Below are 10,814 nucleotides of genomic sequence, written 5' to 3' on the forward strand. Positions count from 1 at the left end.
TATTGTTAAATTAGTTATGTTGCTTTTGTTCTTTGTTTCGGTGTTTTCCGTCTAAAGTGTTTTTACCCAGGCTTTTAATAATAATGATAATAATAATGTTTTTATTTGTAACGCACTTTCTTACTACTCAAAGCGCTACAACATGTACAAACAAAATAACAAGTCAACAACAATTACAATATCAAAAATAAAACCATAGTAATAGTCATAAATTAAAAGCTTCAGTATAAGAATTCTTCAGAAGTTTTATTTAAACAATCAAGTGAAGAAGCATGTCTAATGCAAACAATGACGAGATACAATCACGGTGTGAAAAAAATATGTGACAAATAAGGGAAAAAGTGCTGAATCAGATAAGTTAAAGTGAACACTTTGTTCATAACTTTAATAAAATAACAAACAGTTAAACATAACTTATTAACTCAAAAACAAACACATACTAATTCATTTTGTGAGTATGATAAAAAGTGCTTTATCTCTATTTGTCAGAGAAAATTAAAAATTATTGAAAAAAACAAGTGCAACATTGTCTTTAAATGTAAATAGTTTGTGTCCCTGAGCAACACACTTAACCCCAAGTTGCTCCAGAGGCGTGCGACCTCTAACATACATATATAGCAATTGTAAGTCGCTTTGGATAAAAGTGTCAGCTAAATAAGTAAAAAAAAACAATAAACTCTTAAAAGATAACTTCAGTAATTGCTTGCATAAATTTTTCTGTGTTCTGTGAAAAGTGACCGTGCCCTCAACATTAAAGTTTTTTAAGAGCAACTTTAGAATATATTCAAAATATGAATATTTAAGTAATTGACAAAAAGTGTATGTAGTTTTTTTTTTTTTCAAGTAAAATACTAGATGAAAAGTGAAAAAACTTTAATGCACGCACTTTAAAAAAAATGTCAGTAAACGTGCACTTTTTAAAAATTATAAAATAAAATTAAAATGTAAAGTTTTTTTTTCTATTTTTACAAAAAAAAAACTATATATACACACATTATAAAAATTTAAAGCAAAGAAAAATAAAACAAACACATAAAAAAGTATTAAAATTTAATATTTAAATTAAAAATAAAAAGTTGTCAATGGTCATTAGGTCCTGGAGATCAAGGGCCGAAAAGTAGTCTGGGTACAGATGATCATCTGTAAAAAATATATAACATTATTATAACAACATTATTAACAAATCGTTCCTTTAAGATAAAACAATGGCTGATTACTAATGTGCTTGCTACTTGCACCTTACCTTGTATGTCTGCAGCCAAATTTTCAGGGCCATCGTGGAATTCACCAGCCTGTTGTGGAACACGATTCTCTACATCTCCTGTTAAACATAGGACATAGTGCAAACCAGAGTGCAAAAATCACCTACCCAGAACTTGAAAAGACCCCTGCACACCATTGGTATCATATTAATTCAATTCAATTCAATTTTATTTATATAGCGCTTTTCACAAAAGTCAATTGTTTCAAAGCAGCTTTACATAAATAGAAGCAGTGAAAAGCACAGAAAAACGACAGATAGCACAACAAAATACATGATAGCATAAGCAGTTAAATTTGCTGCGGCAATGACTCAATATTATAAGTGAACGTATTACTAAAGTAACGTCTAGAAGAGGAAGCTAAGTAAAGCCCAAAAAGGCTGCCTCCCCGGGGTGAAAAACCCCCTAGCAGAAAAAAAACCCCGGGCTTTTATCCGAGGAAAAATAAGTCCTAGGAGGGAAAAACCCTTGGGAGAACAGATAAGGAGATTTAGCGGAGATTAAGAGGTGTGCCGACTTTCACATCTACCGGGACTGGGTCTGTTTGTCTCGTTGTCCTCGGGTCGAGGACGAGACAGGGAGAGAAAAACAAAATCGTATTAGCGTAGCGGCCGTTCATATGTATTGAAGTGTCACACAGTGATGTGGTTTAACTCAGCTTAGTTCCAGACAGACTAACTATTGCGGCATAATGATATTATCCACAGTTGAGGATTTAGCAAATTGGGGGCCCAATGCGAAGGTATATATGGTAAATAAGGGTCACCTTCCGATCTTTAAGAGAAAATGAAACCTGACGACCCGTTTGACTAAGGCCTAAAGCCCCACTGTCGTCGTTAATGGAGGTTCAGTGGCAAACGGGTCTATATTGTATACCATTTACATGACCACAAGAAAACGCCAAAACATCGCAACCCAACCATACGTGCTAACCCATTTGACTAAGGCCGGAAGCCCCACTGTCGTCGTTAATGCAGGTTCAGTGGCAAGCGGGTATGTATGGCATACTATTCACAAGACACACGAAAGCGCGAAAAACGCAACCCGACCATACATACCAACCCGTTTGACTAAGGCTGGAGGCCCCACTGTCGTCGTTAATGCAGGTTCAGTGGCAAATGGGTCGGTATGGCATACTATTCACAAGACAAATGAAAGCACCAAAATCGCAACCCAACCATACGTGCCAAACCGTTTGACTAAGGCCGGAAGCCCCACTGTCGTCGTTAATGCAGGTTCAGTGGCAAACGGTGGCAAACTATTTAATGCAATTCATTTTAAGTGTTCATGCAGAAAAGGTTTTTATTTATTTATTTGGTTGGTCTGTGTTATGACCGTGAGTGCTTTGTTCCGTAAAAATAACTATTGCGAGTTAAGTACCTTTACTAGACAAATTATGCGAATGCTTTGTTGAAGAGAAAAGTTTTAAGTCTAGATTTAAAATGATCGACTGTGTCTGATTCTCGGACATCGGTTGGTAAATCATTCCAGAGCTTAGGGGCTAAGTAGGAAAAGGATCTTCCACTTTTAGACACTTTTGAAAGTCTAGGGATAATCAATAGGCCAGAATTTTGCGACCGTAGTGTGCGTGATGGATTGTATTACCATAGGGGTTGTGGGATTTGATTCCCTCAGGTCCCTCAGCATATTTATGCTCACCTTCCATTTGAGGTCCTTCAAGTACGTTGATATATCTGTTAGCTAAAGAGACATCGAGTTAGCAAATGCATAGTATGGACATTGTAATAATAATTAATTATATTGTTACAACATGATAACAACTGCTTTCACTTGTATGATGTCACAGCAGTAGGCAGCGCAAATATAACGACATGCCTATAATCCCTCCCAATCTGAAGTGTTACTAAACTCTATAATCCCTCCCAATCTGAAGTGTTACTAAACTCGATGGAAAATCTAACAAAGCCAAAGTGAAGTGAGCTGACTCGACCTGACCCTGGAGTTCCATGCAATGGAAAAGCGCCATTAAGGTGCAAAACCCCTTTGAAACATAAAACGGTTAAAATGACGTGCTGTTATATATAATATATACCTACAACATAAAAATTTTAGATTTACATTACCATAACATCTTCTCTCTGAAGAATCACTCTGAAGATTCACTCAGCTGCTTCTAACTCCGGCGAGTCTTTTAGAAAGAGTGATAGAGGTAATGTGATAGAGATTAGTTGCTAGGGAATACACTTCAGTTTATACATTTTGTACATTACTTAATTACATATATACATATATATTACTATTACTTTCTGTTGCCAGAAAGCTGCTTTTTCTATACAAATTACATGCAGATGTCTGTGAAAATGTCTGTACATGTTATTTTTCTACAATTATTTTTTAAGTAGGCTAAATAAACAATTCGTATTATTTCTGTTCCTAAAACAACAACAGGCTTTATAAGGTTAGCCATAATAATATATCGGATCGGATCAGATAATTTTTACTTGCTGTATAAAAGCAAAAAACTTGTCTGATGGTGGTCCTGGGGGGAAAGGTCTTTAGGTCACAAAATGAACAGGACTTTATAGGATTGTAAATATGTTCACCACTAAATTACACAAAATTTCACCCAATTTGATTTGTGTTAAAGTGTGCAGATGAAGCTGACCAAAAATCAACAATGAGTCAATGTTTGGCTTTTCAACATTGAAAAATAAATGTATTATCAACATTGATTCAATGTTTGGATTTTCAACATTGAGAAAGCAATACATTAGCAACATTGATTCAATATTATTTAGCATTGAAATTTCAACCTCGACCATAATGATGATTCTGATGGAATTTCAACATTTAATCAATGTTACCTTGCTATCTGGGAAACTAAAGGACGTCCTGGGGTATTTTAAAGGGGACGCTCCACTTTTCCGGTTCTTTGTGTATTTTGGGTAATAAATAGAATCTTCTAGCCCTGGGAATAGGGGGGCCTATGCAATATTCTTTTTGCTTTTCTTTCAAAATATTTTTTTCATACATTTCCTCTAAAATACTCCTCACTTCCGTCATGGTGTCTAGATAAATACGTTTTTCAAGACTTTTATAGTGTTCGGCTACTGCTAACTGTCTCTGTCCCTCCCACACTTATTGGTCTTGATCCATAATAACCACTGGGTTGCCTTTATCGGCTGGTTTAATCACAATTCATCTATTATTCTGTAACTCTCTAATGGCTTGTTCTTTACTCACGGAGTGTCTGAGTGCATATTAATCAGCTCCGATTATGGAAGCTATATGTTTAGGCAAACTAGATAACGCTGGCGTCCAATCGGAACCATGAGTGAAAGGTAATCTGTGTTTATGGCTTTTTCTTGCCTTTTAAAGAAAGCCTCCAGTTTAAGTCTTCTATGATATTTCTGCCAAGTCTTTCTGGAGTTAAATTTTTTGTGTTTTAATATTCTGTGGAGTTGGAATAAAAGATAGGCCTTTAGATAGAACAGTTTCTTGTGTTGGTGTAAGTATAAACGAATTGGAAAGATTAATTAAGAGACTATGCTGTCCAAATTTTTGGCTTTGTTGGAGCAAGTTTAAATGTTGCGCCCAGTGGATTAACATAGGTCTAGTCGTGGCAGGCATCCAGTGTATTTGGTCAGTGTCTACTATGAAGTGTGCATGGGACAATGGAGGGAAAAAGTTTGTGTTGTTCTGAATATAAACATTCAGCTGTTCTAGGAAAGATTGCTCCTCCATAGGCAAGGATCTAGAAAAATTAAGCATAGGATTATACAGTTCAGTGTCAGGTAGACGTTTTTTCACTATGCTAATGACTTTCTCGATTTCTTTCACAAGCGTCAATCTATTGTTGACACCAAACGCCACCACCAGTTTTTCTGGTTTTACTGCAATTACAGCCCTTTGGAGAAGATTGCTAGCGTGTCGAAACTTAGCGCCAGGGAAACTGTCAATTTGCAGGTCTTTAACGTCATATGCAGAAATTCTAGCTATGTTTGAGTCTCCAATTATTAGGATTTTTTCCCGAATTGTAAGACTCCAATCTGATAGTTTCCTATTTGTATTGACGTGTCTAGTGGGTTTACTTGAAGATTTTATCAATTCAGTTCGTGAAGTGGACGGTTGTGCGTCATTTTTAGAACAAACAGGAAGTAACTGTTTTACCGGTACAGCGGTATTTAAAGGACCAGTGTGACCATCGGAGGAAATACGTTAAGATTTGTATTGCCTCACTAACTGAGATAATGGTGAATGTTAGTGTTCTGAATCCCCCGTATTGTCAGAAAAAAAGAAGTATAATAGATCCCCGCGAAGGTGCATGCCCGGCTGGAAAACTGTCATTTATTTCATCGACTGGCGGTTCATTGGGTTGAGGAGTTACGTCTCCGCTACCCATCTCGTCATTACTACGGATATCAACATGGTGTAAATTCGCACCTAGAGTAGGGAATCGCAGGATACCATGTTCGGTAGTGTTGTGAGTCATTCTACGAAACGGGTGCCATTTCCACTTTGCAATTGTCCAAAGTTTCATTAAGAACAAACTTTTTTTTACTTAAAACTTTAAATAAATTGTTAATCCAACAAAAAAACATATTTTCCCAGCTCAGGCACGAAATATTAAATTACATTATCAGTTTTATTCTGGCATGGAAGTCTTTCTTTTACCATCCGTCACGGACAATATGTATGCCATCAGAGTAGTAAAACAAGAAATATATTTTTAAAATTTAATGTTTTCCTAATAGTAAAGTGTCCTTTTCTTGAAAAACCAATGATAGAAAGTCTGTAATTTAATTTAAATAATTATTATTAGTTTTTAAATCTTGAAATATGAATTAGACATTTCAATGGCCTCATTGTTTGTACAAAAAACCGAATACACTTAAAAAATACAAAATAAAGTTACATTTATTTGATTAGTCCACACCACAAGAACATCATTCAAAATTAATTTATGTAACATTTATTTTCTACTACATAAATTTTTAACAAAATGACCCCGTGACGGGCTGGTAACTGATGTCACAGATAGGTTCACTGTGACAAGGTGGTATGGACAAAGTGTGTATCTACATGGTATGCTTGTTTTAAAGGTGTAATGTGTAAGATTTAGCGGCATCTAGTGGTTATGTTTTGAATCGCAACCAACGGTTCATTTAATCGCTAACCACGCCCCTTGGAAACGCGTCGAGAGATGACGGTGGTCGAAGTAGGACAAAAATGTCGTCGTCTGAGATAGAGGAGAGTAACCAGTCACACAATGAGGTTTATTTATTTTTTTAGATAAATTAAAACATTGTTAATAGTTAATTTTTTAGCAAAACGATGTTATTGGGAATATTATAATTACTTGTTTATTACCGTGTCAGTGTTTTATGAGGCAGAGTCGCTTACGTTACCGGAGATCGCGCCACAACAGAGGATATTGAAAGAGTGGAAACTCTCCAAAGGAACAGAAGAGCTGTAACCGAGGTGTGTGGAGTTAACTTATTCATAAACTTACTGTAACGTTATTAAATTCTGACCTGTGTGACAAACCATGCACTGCACTACGTAACGTTATTGGCGTAGCTCTGTACACATGTAGCGATGCGACTCTATTTACATAGTAGCACGTTGTGCACATGTAGCAATGTCACTATTTACATATTAGCACGTTGTTCATATATAGCAATGTCAACCTTTACATAGTAGCACGTTATGCACATGTAGCAATGTCACTATTTACATATTAGCACGTTGTGCACATGTAGCAATGTCAGTGTAACCTACTAACATAGCAGCAAATTGATCACACATGTACAATTGTCACATATTTACAAATCAGCACGTTCTGCACATGTAGCACTGTTACTGTAACCTACTGTACTTACATAGCAGCATATTTTGCACATATGTAGAAATGTCAATCTAACTGTATGTCTGTAGTTATATTTGTGATGACTGTGTAACGCGTCATTTACTGGGAAACAGAATGATTATATCAAGCCAGTCATAGTAACATGCAGGTAGATTTTGTTTAGCTAACACTGGTCAGCCTCCAAACCTTAATATGCAGTAACATATTGCCAACATATTATTCTGCAACTTATAAAGCTTTTTTATTTCTGTGTCCTCTTTAGAGACTTCTTCAGGAGATGATCCTGGAAGAACACATGGAGTTTTCCACCCTCCTGCTGGATAGACAGCTAGGCCTAGTCTTTGATGCCCTGATGATGCATCAGCACAGACATGGTGCCCCACCTTTTGCTGGAATGCCAGGAGTACCATGGTGTACTTGTGGTAACTGTAGGGAAATGCCTACGGACCAAGAGAGAAAATGCTGTGGCCAGGAGCGGGCAAACTGTGTGAGCCTACTGCCGCACTTCTCCCTTAATGAAGGCTTTATTCGTATTCACAGGCAGTACAGGGAGGACATTACGGCATTAGGCCACATCAGGGAGCCTGGGGATGACAACAGGGAGTACCGGTATGGTGCCTATAGACACTTTATCTATTGGCAACATGGGTCTTTAGGCAAGGGGAACCGACTTGTCATCCCCAGTTGTTGTGTTTGGAAGATCAGGGACAAGTTCCCTGATCCTGTAGGACATTACAAAGGTTTTATTCCTGGCCTATGATTTTCTTTCTAGGCCCTCTGACATAATCATGCAATACTACAAGTACTCCCAAACCTACCTTTGCATTGTCAGGGCATCAAAAAAAATGTACATAGTTTACTTTCTATTTATTTGTATTATATTTTTGTTTATTTAAATTTAAAATTTTTGTTAATTATAATTGTTGTTATACAACTGCAGTTCCAGCTTATTGATAGCCTAAAATAAAGGGTAAAACAGAGATGCATGTGATGTCTTTATTTACATTATGTACATTAGATATTTATTTTTACAGGTATGACAATTTTTTACATTGCCATAATATTCTATTACCACTTATATTTATTAATATTTACACAACAGGGACACAACGTAAACATAAAACGTAAATGTCTGGAGAAGCCAGAGAAGGTGGACTTGCCCACATGGTTGCTTACAAAGACTGGTTAAAAAAACAGTCAGAAAATGAAAAGCATAGCTGTGGCAGGTGTACGCCTATGTGGACCCTTCCACATCAGGCACTGATTGTAATAATGGCCCTGTTAAAGACAGTGCAAAACATAAACTTATGTACTACATAGTAATGTTCATGATACATAATAAGTAATATGGTACACTATTGGCAACAAATCTTCACTGTCCTTCCGAAAGCTTGTTTGTCTAAATTCACTCTTTTTCAAGAAACAGAATAAACACTGTATTTTTTAATGATTACACACTGTGTTGTCTAAGTTGACAAGCACTTTTAATACTTTTTATTGATGGAATGTTTACAAAACCCACTGACAAACATAAGAGTGACCAATTATGACCAAAAAAATGAAATTCACAAAATATGGAGATACAAGGTTTTGGAAGGACAGTGACGAAATGTGTGTAACCTACCTAGACCTCTTCTGACTTGTCTCTCCACCAATTCTGATATGGCTGGTGCAGGTATGGGTGGCACCAAACCAAACCTTCTGGGGTCATCTGGTCGAAGGCTCCTCTTTCTAGGCATCCCCACTCCACTTGTTAGTCTGCTCTTTACAATGCGTCCTTGCAACTCAGAAATGTATTCATAGTTTTTTTCACTTTTCAATGCATATACACTGTATCTTCTAGCGTTTTTCTTGTACAATCTTTTGTAACTGAAAATAGAGAAAATACAACTAATAAATATCTGTTACAAATTAGAACATGAGACAACCTTAGAAGACATGTAAATACATTCTCAATTGTGTGTAAAACATTTGCAGAGTCCTATTGTACTAAATGGGATTACTACATTTGTGTAAATCTTACATCTCTTTGCCCTCTTTTGTTTTCAATGTTGGTCGGTTCAGGTGGTGATTGTAGTCTAACGCAGCCAACAGAACTCTTGCCTCATACACTGGGGGGCTGAAAGCGTAACGCTTGCTGGCATACATCAGGATGTGACTTTGAAATGCCTCTAGGTCTGCAGTCGATCTGATAAAAATATATATAAAGTAAATAAGTAAATAAATACAGTAAATACAATTTTTTTAGGGGAAAATAGCCACTCTTTACCTGAATCGCAGGTATTTGTGAACATCTTTCTGCCACCTTTTATTAAGAACAATATTCACTAAAGCTTTGTGGCATTGTGAGTCTCTCTGGATCCACATCTTTCCACATGTTTGTTCCGGCCCAAGGTGTCCATGTTCACAGCTTCCCATAATCCAGGTGTGAATGTTACAGACATGGTGAAGGATGCCAACCCATAATATCTGAAAAAAATTGCATTTAGAATTATAATAAGGATTTTGAATGGCAAATAATTAAATTGCCCAATGATAATAATAAATGTAATGCTTACAAGAAACTGCTCATGTGTGTCCGCTCTTTTGCAACACCATCAAAAATGGTTCACGATGTCTTTAAGCCAGTTGAGGAGGAGGGACTGTCCTTTTGTCTTTGCTGCCTTGATAAGTAAAAAAACATGTATAGTACTTTAAATACGAACCATAGTCTGTGTTGGGCTGAGAGTGAACATTTTTCAACCACACTGAAAAAAATAGAGTACACGAGATGACTACAAAAATTAATACACGTTTAGGCAAATTTAGTTTTTTTATTAAAATTAAAACTCTCTGTACTGTTATCTATTGACTTCACATTGTTAAAACCCCTTTATTTACAGAACAGTCACTTTATGATATATGTGTGATTCAACTTGAGCCACTTATTGCACTTACAGCTGCTATTTTTTTGGCAAGGTTCTTTGCACCATGCCACACATCAAGACTGTGATGAATACCAAGGTCCTTGTATTTGCCTTTCTCTGGGTCTAAAAAGAGTTATATAATGTCATTATTTATTTAAATTATTGTTACACACACATATATTCATACAATATTTTTTAAGTAATACTTACTCATAAGGGCACCAATCTGGGCATGGGCATCTGTGCAGATCTCCACTAGCTTTATTTCAGATGTAAGCTTGTCCACAGTCTGGATGAAACACTCCTTCTCCATGACAACCGAGTTCCAAGATGTCTGCCGCTTGTCTATGGTGTCATTCTCCATGGTGGTGTAGCTGCAGTATTGTGTAAATATATATATACATATATAATTACACAACTGTTTGCTTGCATACAATAACAGTATCACTGTTATATGTGTTCATTAGTAATTTTAAATGAAAATTTTTAAACTAAATACCTAGGACAACAACATCTTTCCCTTCAAGGCGACGAATAGCCTCTGTCCTTTTCTCTTCCCAGAAATCCTTTACTGTGTCAACACAGTAAGTGTCCTGAATGGAGAAGAATGTGTTTCTGTTGACCATCCCCATGTTCATAAATTTGAACAAGAGGGCAACCTTAGCATAGTTGTTTCCAGACAACAAAATGTTGGTGGACAAGAGAAAATCTCCAGCTTGCATCCCAAACTTCATTACAGGCTGGGAATTCCACCTCCACACGCTGTGTCCATTTGGACAGACCTAAAGTTAAAAGTAACATTAACTTTTTCATGTT

Source organism: Paramisgurnus dabryanus, chromosome 10, assembly GCF_030506205.2.
Source record: "Paramisgurnus dabryanus chromosome 10, PD_genome_1.1, whole genome shotgun sequence".
In the NCBI taxonomy this organism is placed as follows: Eukaryota; Metazoa; Chordata; class Actinopteri; order Cypriniformes; family Cobitidae; genus Paramisgurnus; species Paramisgurnus dabryanus.